The following is a 25,646-nucleotide window of genomic DNA, read 5'->3' as shown; positions in this document are numbered from 1 at the left end:
TCTTTTAGCTAGTCTAATAATCAAGTTAACGTATGATAGATTCACAGGAGAAGAACAAGCAAATTTAATTTCATATGTATGGAGGCCCCACAGGTATAGGACCTAAGATGTGACCATAGTGAGCTGTTTTCACACCTTTTTTAGACAAAGAATCAATTATTTGTAAAGGTTTGACAAAACATAGGGTTTGGGGCTTGGAGTAGCAAGTTGATGAAAAGGTAACAAGGTTTGTTTATGCAGCTCCCTCTGCTGTGAATTCCCTATCTCCAGCGACAAGGATATCCTCCATCCTCCTAGCACAGGGAGGACACCTTCCCGTGGCAGTTTGTCTCCTGCTTTCAGAGGAACAAAGTAGGGTCAAAGTGTTCTTCTTGCACCAGTTATTTCTTAAGTAAATTTAATTCAAAATAATCAAAATATGCCACTTTTGCATATTTGGGGGCAGCCTTCCCTGAGCCCCATCATTACAATAAATTCTGTCTTCCCTAATTTTAAAACCAGAATATTTTTTCCTCAACCATATAACCTTAAGCTAATATGTCATTTCACTTAGTTCTTTTCTCATGAACAATTTGAAAGAAGTTTTTTCCCCAGTTAAACTCGCTGCTATTCTTTAGTACTTTATCTATTAGAACTTAACTTCACCTTAACTTTTCTTCTGAAACTGGTTTTTCAATAATCAGCAAAGATTACAAAGTACAGTGGACTTTTCTCAGAAATGATTGCCTTTTTTCAACTTCGATACTGCTTTTGATACCTCTTTCTTTTTGAAAGTCTGCCTCCAGTTCTGTGACCCTGTAATATCAGATTTATTTTCTACTCTGATCATTTTTGGCCTCCTTCTCTGGCTCATCTTTGGACTCCCTCAATATAAGCATTCTCCAAAAAGTTTTGTCCTTAAGACTTTTCTCCTTCCCTCTATAGTAATTTCATTCCAAGCACTACAGTTTTTGAAATTGGACTATATGAGTTGCTGCCAGTGCATGAAGGCAAGAATATAGGGTATATTAAATAAGGTCTGGAAATAAAGAGGCAATATTTTCATTATTTAAAAATCATTTGGTTGTGTACGTAGAAAATCCAAGTGACTTTGCAGATGAGCTTTTAAACTAAGAGAGTACAACAATATTGCTGGACCCAAAACCAATTTGCAAGAGTCAATAGGGTTTTATAAACCTGCAGAAAACAGAAATATAATAAATACAATAATAAAGCAACTATATATTACAATATATCACAATAACAATAACAGAATATAATAGTCTTAAGGAAATCTAACAGAAATGTGAAAGATCCTTAAATTTTTTTTTAAAAAAACAGAATAAATGTAGAGATACATTGTACTAGTGAATGAGAAGTGTATTACCAAAAAAATGACAATTATCCTCAAATTATTCTCTAAAAATTTCATTCTAAATCAAAATTCAACATGGTTCATTATGGAAATTAAGCTGATTCTAAAGTCCACGTGGAATTATTAAAGACCAAGAACAGTCAAGATTATTTTGAAGAAGATAAAGAATGAAAGAATACTTACCCTAGAATTAATTACAGTGATTTAAAGACCATGATATTGTTACAAAAATAGATAAGCTTACTAATAAGGGGAAGCAGAAAGCACTGAAGCAGATGCATAAATAGATGGAAACTTGACAAGTTACAGATACATATTGTATTGGGATAATTAAATATCTATGTTTTAAAAAATATACCTATCATGCTCATATATAAATATAAACAAACTGTATCTGTAAATTTTTATTTCTTGGAGTGAAAAAATCTGAAACAAATGTGGTAAGATGTTAATAAATTTTTCAACCCAAGTAGTAGGTGTCTACATAGCTATCATATACTGTCTATAAGTATGTGTTTTTCTTTAATATAGGAATGCACTGAAATAGTTTAACTAAGGAATAACATAATTATGGATATATATGACTTTAAAAGATTATTTTGACAGCTATTGGAGGATGGAGCTATTTAAAAGGAAGACTAAATTGAGAAGCTAAGTAAAGCGATATTACAATAGTTTTGGGAAGAAAAAGGCCAATGAGATCTTGAAGTTGAAGCAGTGGTGATAGACAAGAGAAGTGTTTGGGGACAAATATAGGAAATAAAATGTCAATTATTCAAATGCAGTGTATGGTGTGGAATTTGTATGAGGAGATGCTTAAGGGAGAGGGCAGGCTTAAAGACTACCCCTAAGTTTCTAAGTTTGCTAATCAAATAGAATTTTGGTGCCAATAATCATGGAAGAGAATATAGAAAGAGGGAGAGGTCAGCAAGGTGTGATGTTTGGGAAGGATTAATGATGAGTTCTACGTAGGATATAGTGAGTAAATGTACCTATACATTTGTTATATTATAAATGTAAATGTAGGGCATTGCTTTAGATTATTTTGTAGCAATCGTTTCTAACCCATTCACTTCGACCAAACAAATTATTAACTAATTAACTCCTGGCCTATTAGACAGTAAGGTGGACAAAGATATAAATACAAGGAAATAGAGATACCAACTGCTTGTCATGTGTCTAATCTCTTAGTCATTGACTTAAGGTAATACATTTTCACTCTGAGCTTCTCTTTGGCATCCATACGGCTAAGGTAGACTAGGTTTGAGAAGCCAACAAGACTTAAGTAACAGTGTCAGGAGGGTAGGATGGAGGAAAGCAAGCAACCTCACTGCAGTAAAGTTCCATAATTTCCTCTTCTGTCTGAATGATTGTGAAATCTGCTTAATCAGCCCATACCTACCCTCTCAGTGCCAGAAGCATCTATTCCACCATATATTTATAATTTACCAGAATATGACAAATTATAAATATATTATCATTTATGATAATCTTTTTGGCATATGAAAAAAGAAGATCAGATGTCAGTCTATGCACAGAGAATTTTCAGAAGAATATTGTTATTGTGTCAAAATAGGGAAAAGTTAGAGTCATATAAAACATGTTTTTTAATTAATTTTTATTGGAATATAGTTGCTTTCGAATGTTGTGTTAGTTTCTACTGTACAGCAAATGAATAGCTATACATATACATATATCTCCTCTTTATTGGATTTTCTTCCCATTTAGGTCATAAAACATATTTTGATTTATAATATACTGCTTTCAGAGACTATGTATAATTGTGTACTGATCCACAAGTCTTATCCATAAAGAAGAAATTAAATAATTAATGTTAGTTAAATTGTATCCCATAAGCAAGGCAAAGAAATTGCACTGATAGGGCTTCCCCGCTGGCGCAGTGGTTAAGAATCCGCCTGCCAGTGCAAGGGACTCGGGTTCGGGCCCTGGTCCGGGAGGATCCCACATACCGTGGAGCAACTGGGCCCGTGCGCCACAACTACTGAGCCTGCGCTCTGGAGCCTGCGGGCCACAGCTGCTGAAGCTCACGTGCCTAGAACCCGTGCTCCGCAACAAGAGAAGCCACCACAATGAGAAGCCCACACGCCAAAACGAGGAGTAGCCCCTGCTTGCCACAACTAGAGGAAGCCCACGCGCAGCAATGAAGACCCAACGCAGCCAAAAGTAAAAAAATAAATTAATTAAAAAAAAAATTACACGGATAAATACTTTTACTTCCTAGAGTAGGTCTTAGAGGCGGTCCAATGGTTGAGACTCTGCGCTTCCTTTGCAGTGGGCATGGGTTTGATCCCTCGTCAGGGAACTAAGATCCTGCATGCCGCACAGCGTGGTCACAAAATAAAATAAAGGTGCATTTTTTAAAAAATGAAAAATACACCTGTATTTCTGTGTTGAGGTATGTAGAAGTAAAACCAGCCAGCACCTGAAAGTGCTACAGGGGAAACAGTGTCCTCAGGGAAGAACTACATTTCAATTAATGTTATAAGGTGAAAGAAACATTAATAGAAGTTAAGGACATAAGGAGTTTTGGTGGAAACTTGACTTCCAGGTAACATTGTGCAAGGACTCCAGACAATGTACAATTTACATACATATTTATGGAGCTTTTCTTTTAAGCAATTTGGGGATTGAAGTCTAGGGAATGAGAATTGACCTGGGAGTCCCAAGTGTCTTGTGGAAACAGACAAGAACAAGAATAAAGGGCCTCATGAGATCAGCAAAAATGATCCCAAATCAGATAAGAAGGGTGAGGTTGTGAATGTTGCAGAGGGCAGTGGGGAGGTCTCCCAATGAATGAACAAACATTTCTAGGGGTCCCACCTGACTGCTACTGATCATTATCATTCCACTTGAGACTGTAAACACAGTTTTTGGGTCTGCAGTTAAGCGGTCTTGCTCCAAGTGCAGGGACTCCCTTTGATTTAGAGAAATGTTTGGGTATATCATCTAATATTTCTGTATCATTTATACAACTTCATAAGGCTGACTTTAACTGATATTGTCTGCTAATACAGCCACAACTCTGTTCAACAATTCTGACCTTTGATACAATTTCCCACTTTGAAAAGCATGCCTCCCTAAGTCAAGTTTTCTGCTTGACTATACGGGACTTGGTCCATTTTCAATTGTAGCAATTATTATTTTTATGGTCTAATTAAGAATAATCTGACCTACATGAATTTATCTAAGATTCCTGAGCTGATATAAGGGAAGAGGTAGCTTAACTAACTCAGCAAAACTGATTTCAGATTACGGGGAACTACGTGTCACCAAATAATGACTGAGAACCAGCAACAGTGGTGATCAAGGGCTATTCCAGGAATACAAGACTGTAATTATTCCATCGTTACTGGAAAGCATGTTGTTTATCACTACTCCATACAACTGTCAATGATGAGTGAGTAACAGCATGCTACATAAATATTCATGAAGACTTTTTCTAAGCATCTCAACTAAGGGAAGCATTATTTTCATCACACATCAAAACAAATAAAAAAAAGGCAACAACTGTAAGAACAAAAAAAATAAATAATCAACAATGGTGTTCTAAAATTTCTTTGTTAATGATAGCCCTAAAACATATTCAAGATTCTTGGTTTTGTTCATCTAACAAATATTTATTGAGTGCTTATTGTGTACTGCACACTATGCCAGCCTTGGTTAGTGAACAATGAGTGCTCTCTTCTCAGAACTGACAACTTAGAGCCTATGAAAACATTCAGCCTGAAAGTATCTCAAAAGCCTCCTGCCAGCTTGCCAATCTTGGGCTTACCATTTAGGCTGTTTAGTTTAGTTCAGCCTCAGATTTTCTGGCCACATCTGTACAGATGTAGTAATTAGTTCAGATCTGTGGGCCACATGAGAAAGGGACATGAATAATAATAGAGCCTTGATCAATAATTTCAGAAGGTTGCACTTTGGGATTTCTGAGCCTAGGGAAGCCATACCTGAAAAGAGAAAGCACAAGGTCAGAGGCACAACACACTGGGCTAGAAAATCCATCAATAAAAGAATGAGGGGACTCATGTATTTTGGAGGCAATCTTCTAATGCTGCTCAGAAAAGCATCCTCAGGACACTACTCTGTTTAAAACACTGTTTTGATTTCCTCCTTGCCTTTGGTTTAATTCCAGATTCCTTTATGTAACTCTGAAGCCTCTGCTTATCTCATGGGCAGCATTGATTTTGCCTCTGAGCCAGTTTTACAGTGTTCACTCTCCCTGAAATATTCTTCCTTATCTCCTCACTTGGATAATTGCTTCTCAGCTTCAGGTATTAATGGAGTCATTTCCTCTAGAAAACATGTCTTGTTCCCCTCCCCACCAGAGAATGGGTTAGACACCTTTCCTTCTGTGTTGCTAAAGAATTCAATATTCCTCCCACCCTAGTATCACACGGCAATAACTGCCTTCTGATTTGTCTGTAATTTGGAGGTCCACATAATTTATTGTCCAAACCAGAATACTTTTGAAAGAAAAAGAGGGATAAAAATAACTAAAATTTTATGTATTTCAAAATTAAGTATTTACTAGCTGGCAAATGGATATAAATTATGTATGTATGTATGTATATGTATATATATATAATTTTATTTTTTTCTTTCTTCTGGTTGTGCTGCATGGCATGCGAGATCTTAGCTCCCCCACCAGAGATAGAACTCATGCCCCCTGCAGTGGAAGTGCAGAGTCCTAACCACTGGACTGCCAAGGAAGTCCCCTAAAAATATTTTTTAAATAAAATTATTTCTTTAAAAAAGCAACATATTTGTACTTATTAAAGCAAAATCAACCTTTGTATTAATTATCTGAACATTAAAATAGTATAAGCAGAATGATTATTCTTGTTATATATTCACATATTTTAAACAGCTTCTTAGCTGTATGTATAATACTGTGGCATGTTATTTCACTTGTGGAGAATGTAGCTTTGAAATATAGTTGTATTGTTTTCATTTTTTTTCATAAAGTCGCCTGCAATCTTCAAAGTTGTGTTTTATGTTAATAAATTTGAAATTGTTGAAATCTTTAATTGGCCTGTCTCCATAAAACATGGTACTTTTAGTTTAGAAAATACTCTCCTTACAGGTACCAAAGTACCTCATAACCTCAAGAAATGTTTGCCAAATACAGCATATTCTCATTTTAAATGTTTCCTTTGATATTGAAATATGTAAATATTTTAGTCCAAATGTTTTTAAAGGTTCTATCTTTTTGCTTCCATTCAGAGTACTTTTCTTCAATAGAAGTTTTTATTAGACAAAAGTCATCACAGAAGTTGTCTCAATTTATGATTATTCAGATTATGTAAAATCCATTCTCAATTTCATGTACATATTATAAGTTTATCCAATTAAAAATAGGAGTTTTATTAAGGTACTTCCTGCAAGTTGAAATATTCAGAAGTGCAATAATACAATTTCAAAATTAAATATTTTCCATTGAGGTTTCATTGTTTAATTGGTTCATTTCCTGCTTAACCTATAGAGATCAATTTCAAAGCCGTTTTTTGCAAGCTTTGATTTCAAGAATTGCAAACTGGCAAAACTTCACTAGCTAAAGATTTTGGCATCACAATCATTAAATACTTTTAGGCTGAGTTACATAATCATTCTTCTAATGTTCAAACAGGTCTAAATCTGATTGACAGTGGCCAACAATGAGATCAACTATATAGCCTCCATGCTTAAAAATATAGTGTTTTTCGGGGACTTCCCTGGTGGTCCAGTAGCAAAGAATCTGCCTTCCAATGAAGGGGAAGCAGGTTTGATTCCTGGTCGGGGAGCTAAGATCCCACATGTTGGGGGGCAGCTAGGCCCGTGCCACAACTACTGAGCCTGCGTGCCTCAACTAGAGAGCCTGCATGCCACAAACTAAAGATCCCATGTGCTCTGGAGCCCGCACAGCACAACTAGACAGAAGCCCACGCACCGCAACGAAGAGCCCGTGAGCTGCAATTAAAGATCTCACACGTTGCAACTAAGACCTGATACAGCCAAAAATAAAATAAATAAATATAAAATATATATATATTTGTTTGGAAAACCAGCCTCATTTAAAAAAATGCCATAGTTTACTTGCTCTGACAACTATAGTTTCTATTTTAATTGGTAGGATATTAACTATGAATAATATATGTGGTGCAACCAATTCCAAGTACATTTCTGCTTAAAAAGTTTCTTAACTTAGTAAGATCATTCTTTTTGCCATTGAGGCTTTGTTTCACCAAACTTTGTATGCATACTGCCACTGCAGTATGCAGTGTTGGGCTTTTCAGTGTTGGGCTTTTAAACTAATTTACATTATCATTCGCAATAATGACAGATGTTCAACAAAATAAATTCTCAAAAACTAAAAATAGAATTACCATATGACTCAGCAGTTTTACTCCTTGGTACATATCCAAAAAAACCCCAAAAACACTAATTTGAAAAGATACATGCACCCCAATGTTCATAGCAGCATTAATTACAATTGCCAAAATATGGAAGCAACCTTAAGTGTCCATCAACAGATGAATGGATAAAGAAGATATGGCACATATATACAATGGAATATTACTCAGCCATAAAAAGAAGCCATAAAAAACAATGAAAATTTTGCCATTTGCGGCAATATGGATGGACATGGAGGACATTATGCTAAGTGAAATAAGTCAGACAGTGAAAGACAGTGTATGATAATATTTATATGTGGAATCCAAAAAATACAACAAACTAGTGAATACAACAAAAAAGAAGCAGACTCACAGATATAGAGAACAAACTAGTGGTTACGAATGGGAGCGGGAAGAGGAGCATTATAGGGGTGGGGGAGTGAGAGATACAAGTTATTGGGTGTAAGATAGGTTCAAGGATGTATTGTACAACATGGGGAATATAGCCAATATGTTGTAATGACTGTAAATAGAAAGTAACCTTTAAAAATTGTATAAAATTTTTTAAATAAAAAAATAAAAATATTTCAATAAATTTTATCTGACAAATAATGCAATTAATCTGAGAAAGGGATGATCTATTTGATATGTATGTGGCAAGTATAATTTCTGTGTTTCATAGAAAGTAAAATATTACATCTGAATATAAATACATTCCAACATTAAAATATGATATGCTTAAAAATGTTATAAAAAAAGATTTACTCTGAGTCCATGATTTAGGTGAAAACTCAATCTATTATTGAATTCTATTAATTCAGCTGATTTGCTATTTGAAACATCCAATGATAGTGGTATTATTTAACTGCTAGTTCATCTGCTAATGGAAATTGCATATAAATAGCTACTGTTGGGCTTTCCTGGTGGCGCAGTGGTTGAGAGTCCACCTGCCGATGCAGGGGACACGGGTTCGTGCCCCGGTCCAGGAAGATCCCACATACCGCGGAGCAGCTGGGCCTGTGAGCCATGGCCGCTGAGCCTGCGCATCCGGAGCCTGTGCTCCGCAACGGGAGAGGCCACAACAGTGAGAGGCCCGCGTACCGCAAAAAAAAAAAAAAAAAAAAAAAAAAAGCTACTGTTTCATGTCTTATACATGCACAAGATTGTTGAACTCAATGAAGACTGAAATTGCTTTAGAAGAACAATCATTTGAGCTAAAGTTAGGCTTCAAAAAGAGATATGTAAACACACATTTTGAAGTTGCATACATTAAATCATCATATTTGGATAGCCTTTAAAACATAACTGCCAATAGCTGAAATAGATGGTAGTGATATTTCAGCTGATATACATCATCTAGTTTTCATGTGGTCAATTATATCACTACAGACACCATTGTAGTAGTAAATGTCAACAAATGTTTTGTGCAATTTATGCATTCATCACAACTTGAGAAATAGAAATATAGTTCTTACATTTTCATAAATGTGCACTTCCTTTAAAAAAAAATTCTGCTGAAAGAGTAAATAGTTGTTGAATTAAATGATATAGTAAATATTTAAAACATTTTTAAGGCTGTTTTCTATATATTACACCATAGGACTCAGTTACACACATCTTAGTTATAATTTTGCATTTTCCCCACTGACCTCATCAAGTTGTAGCCACACAGTCATGGCACACTAACTAGTTCACCAAGTGACCCAGGAGCAACAGCCCCCAATATTTCTCCCACCGGCACCAGGATCCACAAGAAGTTGGCTGCCTCTAAACCACTCACGTTAAAGAATCAGTTTTCATAACAGTTTTATTGAAATGTAGTTTGTATATCATAAAATTAATCCATTTAATGTATACAATTCAATTATTTGTAGTATATTCATAGAGTCATGCAACCATCACCACAATCTAATTTTAAAACATTATCATCAACAAAGAAACCCATATCTCTTAGAAGTCAGTCTCCATTTCTTTCCCCAATCTGGCCCTAGAAAAACCACTAGTCTATTTCTGTTTCTATAGAGGTGCCTATTCTGGGCATCACATTTAAATTTAATCATATCACATTTGATCTTTTTTGAATGGCTTCTTTTAGTTAGCATAGGTTTTTCATGTTTCAAGTTTTATCCATGTTGTAGGATGAATCAGTGCTTTGTTCCTTTTTATAATTGAATAATATTTTATTGTATGGATATACCACATTAAATTGTTTAAACAGACAACATGATGAATATTATTCTTGAAAGGGAAAGATTAGTTACAGTGCATAAGAAAAGAATGGGGGAAGGGAGAGAGTCTATTGCTGATTATTTTTGAGATTTAACCACATGTTAATTTGAAAACTCTGTTCACTTTATGTGTCTCTCACGCTACTGATACCACACTGAAAGTAAAAAGTGGAACTCTAACGAGACTATCCCAGTTTATTTTACAGAAACTTTTAGTAAAAATATTTCCTTAAAATATGAAAAACCAATAAAAAATGCTAAACCGTAAGGATGCCAAAATAACAAATATAAACCAGGCATGTAGCCGAATTATGGTTTCCCTATCTAAATCCCATGGTAGAATATATATTTTCATGAGGACAGTAGGCTAACATAATGCCTGGCTCTCAATACAGAACTTTTGAATGAGTGATTTTAATGTTTTCCCAGTAAGTATGATTAAAATAACCTTTACGTGAAAAGGTAATGGAGCATTATCTTGAGGCACTAACACAAACAAATAACTCTTTCTATTGTTTACCACCATAATTTATACATTATGCAAATGTCATTTAACTACATATTGATTTCCTTAAACTGTAATTTATAATAACATATTATATAACATACATAAATAAATATCTTATATTTTTTCTTGAAAGTAAAGTGGTTTAAAATGCATTATGTCATTTAATTCTCACATTTCTAATTTTACAGAGATGTGGTTATACCCACACCTTGTCACAGTTTAGGTTCCCTGAAAAGATGGCTCTGAAATAGAGATTAGTGTGTGGAAAAGTTTATTAGGGAAGGTTCTTGGTATCAACACGTGGAAAGAATTTGGACAGAGAGAAAAGTTGGGTTTTGTGCAGTTTAATGAGGGATACAGCTCCTCCTGTGGGGAGATCTAAAGCTGATACGGCACTTCAGAATTGTCCTAAGTTGCTGAAGGAAGCCAGAATTCACATCCCTTCCTTGACCAGTCTTTGAATGTGAGCTGCCCCAGGAAGGGGGCATGACATTGAGCAAAGTGACTTTCTCCAGCTTAGGCATTTTCTAGAGCTGATAGCTAATCACTGTCTGCTGGAAGCACATTAGTAGCTGGAGAAATAAACCCTTCATTCCTACAAAGCGATCTAGGCAGCACGTCACATCCATTATAATCATTGTCTATGTTCTTATTAATTCCTTAATTTTTTACAAAGTTCACAAATCTTTTAAAAATATGTGTATTTCTTTTAGTTAAAAAAGAGCCAAACTTGTAACAAATACCCTGGCTTCAAGTCCTATGTAGGCCATAGATTAGATGTGTGATTTGGGACAAATTTGTTAATCATTTTGATCCCCTTTTTTCCTTATATAAAGTGAAGGAGGCTGTATTTGTTAATCTCTAAGAAACTTTCAAATACTAAAAACTATAAATAAAAGTCCATATATATAATTATATATATAATTATATATATATAATTATATATATATATATACACACATACGATAATCAACCTTATTAAGTTTAAGTGAAGAAGTCATATCAACTCACAACAGATTGCTGAATGGTGGTCCTATCACATTGTTCACAAAGTTAGGGCAGTTTGTCAGAGGCACTGCTATAGTTTTCTACTGCTACATAAAAAACCACCACAAATTTAGTGTTGCAAAACAACCTCCATTTATCATCTCTCAGTTCCATAATCAGAAGTCCAAGCATGGCTCACCTGAGTTCTCTGGACAAAGTCTTTCATGGCTGAAATCAAGGTGTCGTGGGGTAGAACCCGAGGTTTTCTTTTAAGCACATTCCAATTGTTGGCGGAATTCACTTCCTTGCAGTTATAGGACTAAGGCCCTGAGACCCTAAAAGTCACTGCTCTCTACAGCAGTTCACAAAATGGCTGTTTGCTATCTTCCTCAAAGCTGTCAAGAGAGCATATCCCTGACTGTTTACATTGGCAAACTCTAGACCCCTTCTTAAGAGCTTACATGAGTAGATCAGAATCCCCTTAGATTATCTCCCTTCTGATTAATTCAATTGGGTACTTCAATTACATTTACAAAAATCCCTTTTGCTTATTATAAAACATAATAATGAGAGTGATATCACATCTTGTCCACATGCTTCACCCAGACTCAAGATGAGGGGATTATACATAATGTATACAATATGCAGGGAGTCATAGACTGATTATTTGTACCCCTTCAAAATTCATACGTTGAGCCCAAACTCCCAATGTAATAGTATTTGGAAATGAGTCTTTTGGGTTTATCAGTAGGGCCTGCATGATGGGATTAGTGCCTTTATAAGGAGAGACCTCAGAGAGCTTTCTCTCTCTCTCTCCAAGTGCTCATGCTTGTAGAGAGATGCAAATGTGTGTTGTTTAAGCCCAGTCTATGATATTTGTTACGCAACCCAAGCAGACAAATACAGGTGGGAATCTTGGGGGCCATCTTAGAATTCTGCCTACTGCAGACATATAGAAGAACTTGTATGACTGTGCATCTTTGGGTTTTTGGAGGTAAAGAGGTCAGTCTACTGTGTGCTCTCATGTACTGGCTCTTAGATACAGGAATAATCTAGTAATTAAATGTGTTCCATAAGAGATTAACACAGAAATCACTGACCAACAGTTCAACTTGACAATAACAAGCTGTGGTAATTCTCTGTGCTGAATATGGTTGTAGAGTTGTAAGATGGCAGACAAGGGAGATTTAAGGAAATTTAAAGATTAAAGTTCTCAGCCTTGTCATATCTGCCACAATATTTTCATCCTGTTTCTTGGAATCCAGTTCCTTCCCCAGCAGTGCCTTTCTCATCCCTTGAGACCTAATGAATTGAGCATCTCATTGGCACTACAATTGCAACTTTCAAAAGCCAGTCCCAGACTTCCCTGCTGGTCCAGTGGCTAAGACTCCACGCTCCCAATGCAGGCAGCAGGGATTTGATCCATGGTCAGGGAAGATCCTGCGTGTCTTGGCCAAAAAAAAAAAAGAATCCAGTCCCAATATTGGTCCTCAGCTTATCTGCTCTGGCTCTTTAGGAGATGAGAGATTTGTTCTAAGTTGCCATCAAAGCTTTATCATTTTCCACTAAATTCTGAGTGAGACTTTTACAACCTTCATTTCCTCTTTTGTTGGTGTAAACTTTGCAGAGCATTTATAAGATGCCACATATATACACTATTAATAATCATTATTGTTTCTTTAACAACTAAATTATTCAGCTATTTGATCCCTCAATGGCTTATCTTCCATACTCATCATCACCTGTGGCCACCAGGGATAATTTGAATATCTATGATGGTAGCACATGACATATGTTACCATTCTCCCCTCTGCTAGCAAGAAGGTGATCCACACACACCTCAAACATGTGAGCAACCAACCCAGAATCTTACTTTGAGGGTGTGCTTCCTAGAGCTATACCTGCTACCAATTATTTTATTAGTCAGAGATCTCAAAATATATGGTTCCTTCAGTTTTGAGCATCATTTCATAAATTATCTTTTGTACAGAATTATGGGCAGGATTTAGTGAATATACCAAAGAAGTGTGCAGAACTCCAGGGCGATTAAAATTTGACATCAGTTACTAACAATAAACTCAATGTCCAAGGGGAATGAACAGTTATTAGAACCCAAAGAGAGAGATGTATAAAACAAATTGCCTGATGTGAATATGAACAAAGCCAGAATAAAATATAAACCAATATCACTTTCCTTCCACTATTCTAACTCCTTCCAGAACCTCTCATTGGCCAAAACAATCTAAAAGCCATAAGATAAACATGGTCTAAAAGTTCAAGTATATAGGCCAATTGAGACAGACTTCGAAAACACACAACAGGATGAGCAAAGATACGAGTTGTATCTTGAGGGTAACATGGAAGAAATCCAACTCACCACCCAATGATTCAAAGCATTTGCTTGTAAAAGTATAGAGATGTGTAAAGTTAGGGATATTTCATACTAATCCTTCCTAAGGAGGAAAAAACTGTGTCGCTTTAACCAAATCTCCAGAAAATTCTTAACATTTAATTTTAGTATATGCTATAGGCAAAGTCTAAAGGAAAATTCAAAATAATCTAAGTACGTGTCAAAATGCAATAATTTAACACAAAAATTTAAACATATCTAAACCATGCATATGACATAATAATTGAAAGGTAAAAATATATTTCAAATTTCTATCAGTTTCTTCATTATAAAACTAATATTAAATGTAATATTAAACTAATAAAGAAAATTTAATAAAAAGTTGAAACTAGGACAAAAGAAGAAAAATATGTACTCTAATACAAACGTAATTAAATTTTGGTATATACTCTTTTTTTTTGAAAATTTGAATTTTATTTTATCTTTTTAAAGAGCAGGTTTTTTTAGTTATCCATTTTATACATATTATTGTGTATATGTCAATCACAATCTCCCAATTCATCACATCACCACTCCTGCCCAGCCACTTTCTCCCCTTGGTGTCCATATGTCTATTCTCAACATCTGTGTCTCAATTTCTACCCTGCAAACAGGTTCATTTGTTCCATTTTTCTAGGTTCCACATATCTGCGTTAATATACGATATTTGTTTTGCTCTTTCTGACTTACTTCTTTCTGTATGACAGTCTCTAGATCCATCTACGTCTCTACAAATGACCCAATTTTGCTCCTTCTTATGGCTGAGTAATATTCCATTGTATATATGTACCACATCTTCTTTATCCATTCGTCTGTCTAGGGGCATTTAGGTTGCTTCCCTGTCCTGGCTATTGTAAACAGTGCTGCAAGGAACATTGGGGTGCATGTGTCTTTTTGAATTATGGTTTTCTCTGGGTATATGCCCAGTAGTGGGATTGCTGGGTCATATGGTATTTCTGTTTTAGTTTTTTAAGGAACCTCCACACTGTTCTCCAGAGTGGCTGTATCAATTTACATTCCCACCTACAGTGCAAGAGGGTTCCCTTTTCTCCACACCCTCTCCAGCATTTCTTGTTTGTAGATTTTCTGATGATGCCCATTCTAACTGGTATGAGGTGATACCTCATTGTAGTTTTGATTTGCATTTCTCTAATAATTAGTGATGTTGAGCAGCTTTTCATGTGCTTCTTGGTCATCTGTATGTCTTCCTTGGAGAAATGTCTATTTAGGTCTTCTGCCCATTTTTGCATTAAGTTGTTTGTTTTTTGTAATTTTTTTTTTGCGGTATGCGGGCCTCTCACTGTTGTGGCCTCTCCCGTTGTGGAGCACAGGCTCTGGACGCACAGGCTCAGCAGCCACAGCTCACAGGTCCAGCCGCTCCGCGGCATGTGAGATCCTCCCGGACCGGGGCACAAACCTGTGTCCCCTGCATCGGCCGGCAGACTCCCAACCACTGCGCCACCAGGGAAGCCCTGTTTGTTTTTTTAATATTGAGCTGCATGAGCTGTTTATATATTTTGGAGATTAATCCTTTGTCTATTGATTCATTTGCAAATATTTTCTCCCATTCTGACAGTTGTCTTTCATCTTGTTTGTAGTTTCCTTTGCTGGGCAAAAGCTTTTAAGTTTCATTAGGTCCCATTTGTTTATTTTTGTTTTTATTCCCATTACTGTAGGAGGTGGATCAAAAAAGATCTTGCTGTGATTTATGTCAAAGAGTGTTCTTCCTATGTTTTCCTCTAAGAGTTTTATAGTGTCTGGTCTTACATTTAGGTCTCGAATCCATTTTGAGTTTATTTTTGTGTTAGGGAGTGTTCTAATTTCATTAACATGTAGCTGTCCAGTTTTCCCAGCACCACTTATTGAAGAGGCTGTCTTTTCTCCATTGTATATCCTTGCCTCCTTTGCCATGGATTAGTTGGCCATAGGTGCATGGGTTTATCTCTGGGCTTTTTATCCTGTTCCATTGAGCTATATTTCTGTTTTTGTGCCAGTACCATATTGTCTTGATTACTGTAGATTTGTAGTACAGTCTGAAGTCAGGGAGCCTGATTCCTCCAGTTTAGTCTTTCTTTCTCAAGATTGCTTTGGCTATTCGGGGTCTTTTCTGTCTCTATACAAATTTTAGGATTTTTTGGTCTCATTGTGTAAAAAAATGTCATTGCTAATTTGATAGGGATTGCATTGAACCTGTAGATTGCTTTGGGTAGTACAGTCATTTTCACATTATTAATTCTTCCAATCCAAGAACATGGTATATTTCTCCATCTGTTTGTATCATCTTTAATTTCTTTCATCAGTGTCTTATAGTTTTCTGCATACAGGTCTTTTGTCTCCCTAGGTAGGTTTATTCCTAGGTATTTTATTCTTTTTGTTGCAATGGTAAATGGGAGTGTTTCCTTAATTTCTCTTTCAGATTTTTCATCATTATTGTACAGGAATGCAAGAGATTTCTTTGTATTAATTTTGTATCCTGCAACTTTACCAAATTCATTGATTAGCTCTAGTAATTTTCTGGTGGCATCTTTAGGATTCTCTTAGTATCATGTATTCTGCAAACAGTGACAGTTTTACTTCTTTTTTCCAATCTGTATTCTTTTTATTTCTTTTTCTTCTCTGATTGCCGTGGCTAGGACTTCAAAAACTATGTTGAAAATAGTGGTTAGAGTGGACATCATTGTTTTGTTCCTGATCTTACAGGATATGCTTTCAGTTTTTCTCCATTGAGAATGATGTTTGCTGTTGCTTTCTCATATATGGCCTTTATTATGTTGAGGTAGGTTCCCTCTATACTCACTTTCTGAAGAATTTTTACCATAAATATGTGTTGAATTTTGTCAAAAGCTTTTTCTCCATCTATTGAGATGATCATATGTTTTTTCTTCTTAAATTTGTTAATATGATGTGTCACACTGATTGATATGTGTATATTGAAGAATCCTTGCATACCTAGGATAAATCCCACTTGATCATGGTGTATGGTCCTTTTAATGGGTTGTTGGATTCTGTTTGCTAGAATTTTTTAGGTTTTTTGCACCTCTATTCATCAGTGATATTGGCCTGTAATATTCTTTTTTTGTAGTATCTTTGTTTGGTTTTGGTATCAAGGTGATGGTGGCCTCATAGAATGAGTTTGGGAGTGTTCCTTCCTCTGCAGTATTTTGGAAGAGTTTGAGAAAGTTGGGTGTTAGCTCTTCTCTAAATGACAGAATTCACCTGTGGAGCCATCTGGGCCTGGACTTTTGTTTTTTGGAAGATTTTTAATCACAGTTTCAATTTCATTACTTGTGATTGGTCTGTTCATATTTTCTATTTCTTCCTGTTTCGGTCTTGGAAGCTTATACCTTTCTAAGAATTTGTCCATTTCTTCCAGGTTGTGCATTTTATTGGCACAGAGTTACTTGTAGTAGTCTCTTAGGATGCTTTGTATTTCTGCACGTGTCTGTTGTAACTTCTCCTTTTCATTTCTAATTTTATTGATTTGAATCCTCTCCCTCTTTTTCTTGATGAGTCTGGCTAATGGTTTATCAATTTTGTTTATCTTCTCAGAGAACCAGCTTTTAGTTTTATTGATCTTTGCTATTGTTTTCTTTGTTTCTATTTCATTTATTTTTGCTCTGATCTTTATGATTTCTTTCCTTCTGCTAACTTTGGGCTTTGTTTGTTCTTCTTTCTCTAGTTCCTTTAGGTGTAAGGTTAGATTGTTTATTTGAGATGATTCTTGTTTCTTGAGCTAGGATTGTATTGCTATAAACTTCCCTCTTAGAACTGCTTTTGCTGCATCCCATAGGTTTTGGGTCATTGTGTTTTCATTGTCATTTGTCTCTAGGTATTTTTTGATTTCCTCTTTGATTTCTTCAGTGATCTGTTGGTTATTTAGTAATGTATTGTTTAGCCTTCATGTGTTTGTGTTTTTTACGTTTCTTTCCCTGTAATTGATTTCTAATCTCATAGTGTTGTGTTCAGAAAAGATGCTTGACATGATTCCAATTTTCTTAAATTTACTGAGGCTTCATTTGTGATCCAAGATGTGATCTATCCTGGAGAATGTTCTGTTTGCACTTGAGAAGAAAGTGTAATCTGGTGTTTTTGGATGGAATGTCCTATATCAATTAAATCTATCAGGTCTATTGTGTCATTTAAAGCTTGTATTTTCTTATTCATTTTCTGTTTGGATGATCTGTCCATTGGTGTAAGTGAGGTGTTAAAGTCCCCCACTATTATTGTGTTACTGTCGATTTCCTCTTTTATAGCTGTTAGCAGTTGCCTCATGCATTGAGGTGCTCCTATCTTGGGTGCGTATATATTTATAATTGTTATATCTTCTTGTTGGTTTGATCCCTTGATCATTATGCAGTGTCCTTCCTTGTCTCTTGTAACATTCTTTATTTTAAAGTCTGTTTTATCTGATATGAGTGTTGGTACTCCAGCTTTCTTTCAATTTCCATTTGCATGGAATATCTTTCTCCATCCCCTCACTTTCAGTCTGTATGTGTCCCTAGGTCTGAAGTGGGTCTCCTGTAGACAGCATATATATGGGTCTTGTTTTTTTGTTGTTGTTTGTTTGTTTTCTTTTATATATATATGATTATTGAAGTAGATTTGCTTTGCTCTGAGTGTTTTAGTAACTTATTTATTTATTTTTGCTGTATTGGGTGTTCGTTTCTGTGCGAGGGCTTTCTCTAGTTGTAGCAAGCGTGGGCCACTCTTCATCGTGGTGCATGGACCTCTCACTATTGCAACCTCTCTTGTTGTGGAGCACAGGCTCCAGATGCGCAGGCTCAGTAGTTGTGGCTCACGGGGCTAGTTGCTCTGTGGCATGTGGGATCCTACCAGACCAGGGCTCGAACCCGTGTCCCCTGCATTAGCAGGCAGATTCTCAACCACTGCACCACCAGGGAAGCCCCGGGTCTTGTTTTTGTATCCATTCAGTGAACCTGTGTCTTTTGGTTGGAGCATTTAATCCATTCACGTTTAAGGTAATTATCGATTTGGATGTTCCTATTACTATTTTCTTAATTGTTATGGGTTTGTTTTTGTAGGTCCTTTTCTTCTCTTGTATTTCCCACTTAGAGAAGTTCCTTTAGCCTTTGTTGTAGAGCTGGTTTGGTGGTGCTGAATTCTCTTAGCTTTTGCTTGTCTGTAAAGCTTTTGATTTCTCCATCGAATCTGAATGAGATCCTTGCCAGGTAGAGTAATTGTGGTTGTAGGTTCTTCCCTTTCATCACTTTAAATATGTCCTGCCACTCCCTTGTGGCTTGTATAGTTTCTGCCAAGAAATCTGCTCTTATCCTTATGGGAGTTCACTTGTATGTTATTTGTCATTTTTCTCTTGTTGCTTTCAATAATTTTTCTTTGTCTTTAATTTTTGCCAATTTTATTACTATGTGTTTCAGCATGTTTCTCCTTGGGTTTATCCTGTATGGGACTCTGCACTTCCTGGACATGGGTGCCTATTTCCTTTCCCACGTTAGGGAAGTTTTCGACTATAATCTCTTCAAATATTTTCTTGGGTCCTTTCTCTCTCTCTTCTCCTTCTGGGACGCCTATAATGCGAATGTTGTTGCATTTAATGTTGTCCCAGTGGTCTTGTAGGCTGTCTTCATTTCTTTTCATTCTTTTTTCTTTATTCTGTTCCACAGCAGTGAATTCCACCATTCTGTCTTCCAGGTCACTTATCCGTTCTTCTGCCTCAGTTATTCTGCTATTGATTCCTTCTAATGTAGTTTTCATTTCAGTTATTGTATTGTTCATCTCTGTTTGTTTGTTCTTTAATTCTTCTAGGTCTTTGTTAAACATTTCTTGCATCTTCTCAATCTTGGCCTCCATTCTTTTTCCGAGGTTCTGGATCATCTTCACTATCATATTAAGAATTCTTTTTCTGGAAAGTTGCCTATCTCCATTTCATTTAGTTGTTTTGCTGGGGTTTTATCTTGTTCCTTCATCTGGTACATAGTCCTCTGCCTTTTCATGTTGTCTATGTTTCTGTGAATGTGGTCTTCGTTCCACAGGCTGCAGGACTGTAGTTCTTCTTGCTTCTGCTCTCTGCCCTCTGGTAGATGAGGCTATCTAAGCGGCTTGTGCAAGCTTCCTGTTGGGAGGGACTGGTGGTGGGTAGAGCTGGGTGGTGCTCTGGTAGGCAGAGCTCAGTAAAACTTTAATCCACTTGTCTGCTTATAGGTGGGGCTGAGTTCCCTCCCTGTCTGTTGCTTGGCCTGAGGTGACCCAGCACAGGAGCCCACAGACTCCTTGGTGGGGCTAATGGCAGACTCTGGGAGGACTCATGCCAAGTACTTCCCAGAACTTCTGCTGCCAGTGTCTTCATCCCTGCAGTGATGAGCCACAGCCACACTTGCCTCTGCAGGAGACCCACCAAAACTAGCAGGTAGGTCTGGTTCAGTCTCCTGTGGGGTCACTGCTCCTTCCCTTGGGTCCTGATGTGCACACTACTTTGTGTGTGCCCTCCAAGAGTGGAGTCTCTCTTTCCCCCCGTCCTGTCAAAGTCCTGCAATCAAATCCCGCTAGCCTTCAAAGTCTGATTCTCTGGGAATTCCTCCTCCCGTTTCCGGACCCGCAGGTTGGGAAGCCTGACATGGGGCTCAGAACATTCACTCCAGTGGGTGGATTTCTGTGGTGTAATTGTTCTCCAATTTGTGAGTCACCCACCCTACGGTTATGAGATTTGATTTCATTGTGATTGTGCCCCTCGTACCATCTCATTGCGGCTTCTCCTTTGTCTTTGGATGTGGGGTATCTTTTTTGTTGAGTTCCAGTGTCCTCCTGCTGATGATTGTTCAGCAGTTAGTTGTGATTCTGGTGCCCTTGCAAGAGAGAGTGAGAGCACATCCTTCTATTCCACTGTCTTGAACAAAATCCCCTGGTATATACTTTTATAACCTTTTCCTTTCTTCTATGCATAAATTTATTTTTTAGTGTAACCAGTATTATATGCTTCTGTAACTTTGAATGACTGTGAGGAAAACTTGAGTGGGCATGGAAAGTTAATTTCAAAGTTAATTTTAACTGCCTAGAGGGCTAATTGCACATGAAATTCACATGACTACTTATGTGTCTATGGTTATATGTGCTTCATATTATGTTATACTTGTGAGAATTTTCACAGTTAAAATGATAAGTATTACCTATAACAAGAAAGTGCTTTTGGCACAACAGCATAGCCTCAGATTATTGTTTAAAGGATACACTGTTGCCAAACCCTGAGGCTCTGAAACTACAGCTGCTCCAATAAATATTTCCCAGGTCTGCCAGGGAACTCCATTGACCTACCTTTCTATTCCCTCTTTCATGTTGTGGCAGAACAAGCCACTGTCTAAAACTACATCAGTCCTTGTGTTAAGCTCCAGTCACCAGCCCAGATGAACCCTTCTCTTTGCTGTAGGTGAATTTCTCTTTGGAGTCTTTGACTCCTTTCTTTCAAGGTACCTGATCCAGACCACCTTAATCTATCAGAAATATTTTTCTAGAAGAAAAGGTCAGGTTTGTATTTCTTTCCTCCCAAGAGGTACCTGTGTAAATTGGTTCACTTCATCCCACAAGGACTGCTCCTGGTACCAGGTGGTACTGCCATTTTTTGAGGCCACAGAATGTCCTGTTTCAACCTGCTCTGGAGCAATGGGTGCCAGGGTGGCTTACAATTTCATGAATAAAGAAAACTGTTCAAGTGATTAAATTAAAATCATCAAATATCAGCCCTCAGATTATTCACAGCTCTCTCTCCACACACAGAAGATATGGACAGAATGTCTTAAATTCTGCCTCTTAATTCACCTACCTCATACACAAACATAATTGTATTTAGTCTACTTTGTATCCTTCTTTGTTTCATTTAACATTATATTCTAACCTTTACAATGTTTTTTACAAATTAAAGTAATAAATTTAGATGAGTACGTAATATGTAAAATACTTTTAACTTACATCTAACATAATATCTAACAGATGTAAAAATATTGGTATAGTAAGTCTACTATTGATATTCAAAGTGACCATGCTATGTTCTCTTGAATTAAATACATTAATATGTGGAGATCTAGGGTAATTTCTTTAAGAAATAAAAGGAAATTATTCTAAATGTTTTATCCAAGTATAGTTGATGTACAACATCGTATAAGTTATAGGGGTACAATATGGTGTTTCACAATTTTTAAAGGTTATACTCCATTTATAGTTATTTTAAAATATTGGCTATATTCCCCGTGTTGTACAATATATCCCTGTAGCTTATTTTGTACATAAGTTTGTGCTATTAAGAAGTTAAAGGAAAATTTTTATAACAGAAGTGACGGTGATGACTTATGGGACACATATAGCCCATTTTTCAATAATGTTGATGTTTTCTGATGTGACAAGTGATGGAATTTTTAAGGTGTTGGTTAGGCTATAGTTCCTGCTTAGTCAATTAAATACTAATTTAGGTGTTGCCATGAAGGTATTTTGTAGATATAAGTAAACCCCATAGTCAGTTGACTTTAATAAGGGAGATTATTAATAAGTAATTTCGCTGGGCCTGATTCAACCAATTGAAAGGCCTTAAGAGCAAGTCTGAGGCTTCTCTGAGGCAGAAGAAAATTTAACCTATGGCCAGAAACTGTCACCCATACTCGAGAGTTCCAGCCTGCCTTTCCTGATGACCTGCTCTAATGATTTTAGACTAAGCTAGCCAGTCTCCCTGACCATGTAAATCAATTCCTTGCAAAAAATATCATATGTATCTCCTACTGGTTCTGTTTCTTTGGATTAACCTGATAATCTAAATTGAAACATATTTTGGTATCAGAATTTGTTCTAGAGGAACACAATCATTAAGATAATTTTTCTGAACAGTTTCTGGGGTTTCTGGAATTGGTTCTGTCACCTGATTCGATTTAAAGATATATATATTTTTTTTATCAGTGATAAAAAAGACATGACAAATCCATTGCATGATATGCAAAAGAGATATGGAAAATATCACCATTGGGTAGTTCTAATCAAACATATATAAAGGGAGAAGTTATGAGTCATTCATATATATTTGTCACCTTAGAACATTTCAGTCAAACTGAGGAGTATAATGACAATGGCCAGTTGCTCCTAACTGTGCTGGAGAAAGTAGGGAAAAAAGGGGAATTAGCTCAGGCCTTCAAATTCCCAGCTCAGGTTCTGCATAAGTGACTCAAAATCCTCTTTATATGAAAATAGACCTCTACCTTCTATAGTTACAGAGCTGAGATGTCTGAAAATTAAACCCAGAGTCTCAACCCGTAAGTGGCTGAATTACAACACAGGTGGAATTTCCAACCTCACAGTGTGTCCTACTGTTAAAATAAGGGCAAACATTGGAAAGAAATATGATTCTGAAAATTAGAATAAGGATAGATAGATGGATTCCAGTGAAGCTGGGGACATTGAACCCTTGAATTTTGTCATGTTTTCTTTGTTAGTAGAAACTGCCGTCCCACCCCTGCCTAAGGAAGTTAGCCCTGTTTTATCTGAAGAACTTTGTACTTGTCTTGCAAGGCACTGCTCATTCTCCTTAGTACCTATCTCCATCACCCCTTTCTGCTTCCAGATCTACATCCCTTCTCTGCTTCTAGACATATTAACCAGAAGTCCCAGCAGACCCCAAAGAGTAAAGTACAAAAGTGTGACCCACAGCAGAAATGCATCATTTTTATAACTTGTATATTCAGAAATCTGGGGGTATATTTATAGAAATGGATCTTTAGAGTGTGGGTCATGGCAGAAAGAATATAAGGTTGGATCAGACTGAATTTATTGATATTTGATCACTAAGCTTGATAGGCTAGAATGGGATCTAATAGCTTGCTTGTTTGGTTCATTGTTTGAAACATGGGTCCAAAAGAGTCCTATACTACATTAAGTTGAAATGTCAGGACTGACTTAGTATACTGTAGATGAAAGTATCCAGAGTCTTAGGGAAGTTGGAATACTCAAATGAATTTATCATGTAAGACCTGATCACCCAATTAGAAGGGTCCAGAGGAAATCTTTTACAACCATTGTAAGAAATAAATTTGTGAGGGGAACTCCAACATCCTTGAGAGCTCTGTATTTGTTCCTCTTTGTAAGTAGGAATTACAAAGGAAACTGCTAACCATTGTTACTGTAATAGACAGCAGATTCTAAGCAGTAAGCAGAATAAGCTAACTCACAGAGATGTATGGCATTAGTTAGTAAGTCATGGTGTCCACAGCGGGGAAACAAAATAGAAGGGCTATTAACCTTTAGTGAACAGAAGTTTAACTTGAATCACCAAATCAGGTTATTGAGGTATGACACCTCAATCAATTCCCAGACTGAGTTAGTTTACTGTCCCAGAACCCTTTTTTGTTTTTGCTTTTTTTTACATCCTTACTGGATTATAATTGCCTTACAATGTTGTGTTAGTTTCTACTGTACAACAAAGTGAATCAGCTATATGTATACATATATCCCTTCCCATTTGCGCCTCCCTCCCACCCTCCCTATCTCACCCCTCTAGGTCGTCATAAAGCATCAAGTTTATCTCCCTGTGCTATGCAGCAGCTTACCACTAGCCATCCATTTGGTAGTGTATATATGTCAATGCTACTTTCTCACTTCGTCCCAGCTTCCCCTTCCCCTGCTGCCTCCTCAAGTCCGATCCCTACCTCTGAATCTTTATTCCTGCCCTGCCACTAGGTTCATCAGTACCGTTTTTTTTTTTTTTTTGGAGTCCATATACATGTGTCAGCATACAGTATATGATTTTCTCTTTCTGACTTACTTCACTCTGTATGACAGACTCTAGGTTCATCCACCTCACTACAAATAACTCAATTTCATTTCATTTTATGGCTGAGTAATATTCCATTGTATATATGTGCCACATCTTCTTTATCCATTCATCTATCGACAGACACTTAGGTTGCTTCCATATCCTGGCTAATGTAAATAGTGCTGCAATGAACATTGTGGTACATGCTTATTTTTGAATTATGGTTTTCTCAGGGTATATGACTAGTAGTGGGACTGTTGGGTCATATGGTAGTTCTATTCTTAGTTTTTTTTGTTTGTTTGTTTTTAATTTTTTAAACATCTTTATTGGAGTATAATTGCTTTACAATGATGTGTTAGTTTCTGCTTTATAACAAAATGAATCAGTTATACATATATATAAGTTCCCATATCTCTTCCCTCTTGCATCTCCTTCCCTCCCACCCTCCCTATGCCATGTCTCTAGGTGGTCACAAAGCACCGAGCTGATCTCCCTGTGCTATGCAGCTGCTTCCCACTAGCTATCTATTTTACATTTGGCAGTGTATATATGCCCATGACACTCTCTCACTTAGTCACAGCATACCCTTCCCCCCCCCCATATCCTTAAGTTCATTCTCTAGTAGGTCTGTGTCTTTATTCCCATCTTACCCCTAGGTTCTTCACGACCTTTTTTTTTTTTTTTAGATTCCATATATATGTGTGTTAGCATACAGTATTTGTTTTTCTCTCTCTGACTTACTTCACTCTGTATGACAGACTCTAGGTCCATCCACTTCATTACAAATAACTCAATTTCATTTCTTTTTATGGCTGAGTAATATTCCATTGTATATGTGTACCACATCTTCTTTATCCATTCATCTGTTGATGGACACTTAGGTTGTTTCCATGTCCTAGCTATTGTAAATAGAGCTGCAATGAACATTTTGGTACATGACTCTTTCTGAATTATGGTTTACTCAGGGTATATGCCCAGTAATGGGATTGCTGGGTCATATGGTAGTTCTATTTTTAGTTTGTTAAGGAA

The sequence above is a fragment of the Lipotes vexillifer genome, unplaced genomic scaffold (assembly GCF_000442215.2).
Source record: "Lipotes vexillifer unplaced genomic scaffold, Lipotes_vexillifer_v1.1 scaffold1033, whole genome shotgun sequence".
In the NCBI taxonomy this organism is placed as follows: Eukaryota; Metazoa; Chordata; class Mammalia; order Artiodactyla; family Lipotidae; genus Lipotes; species Lipotes vexillifer.
Note: the sequence above shows the minus strand (reverse complement) of the source record.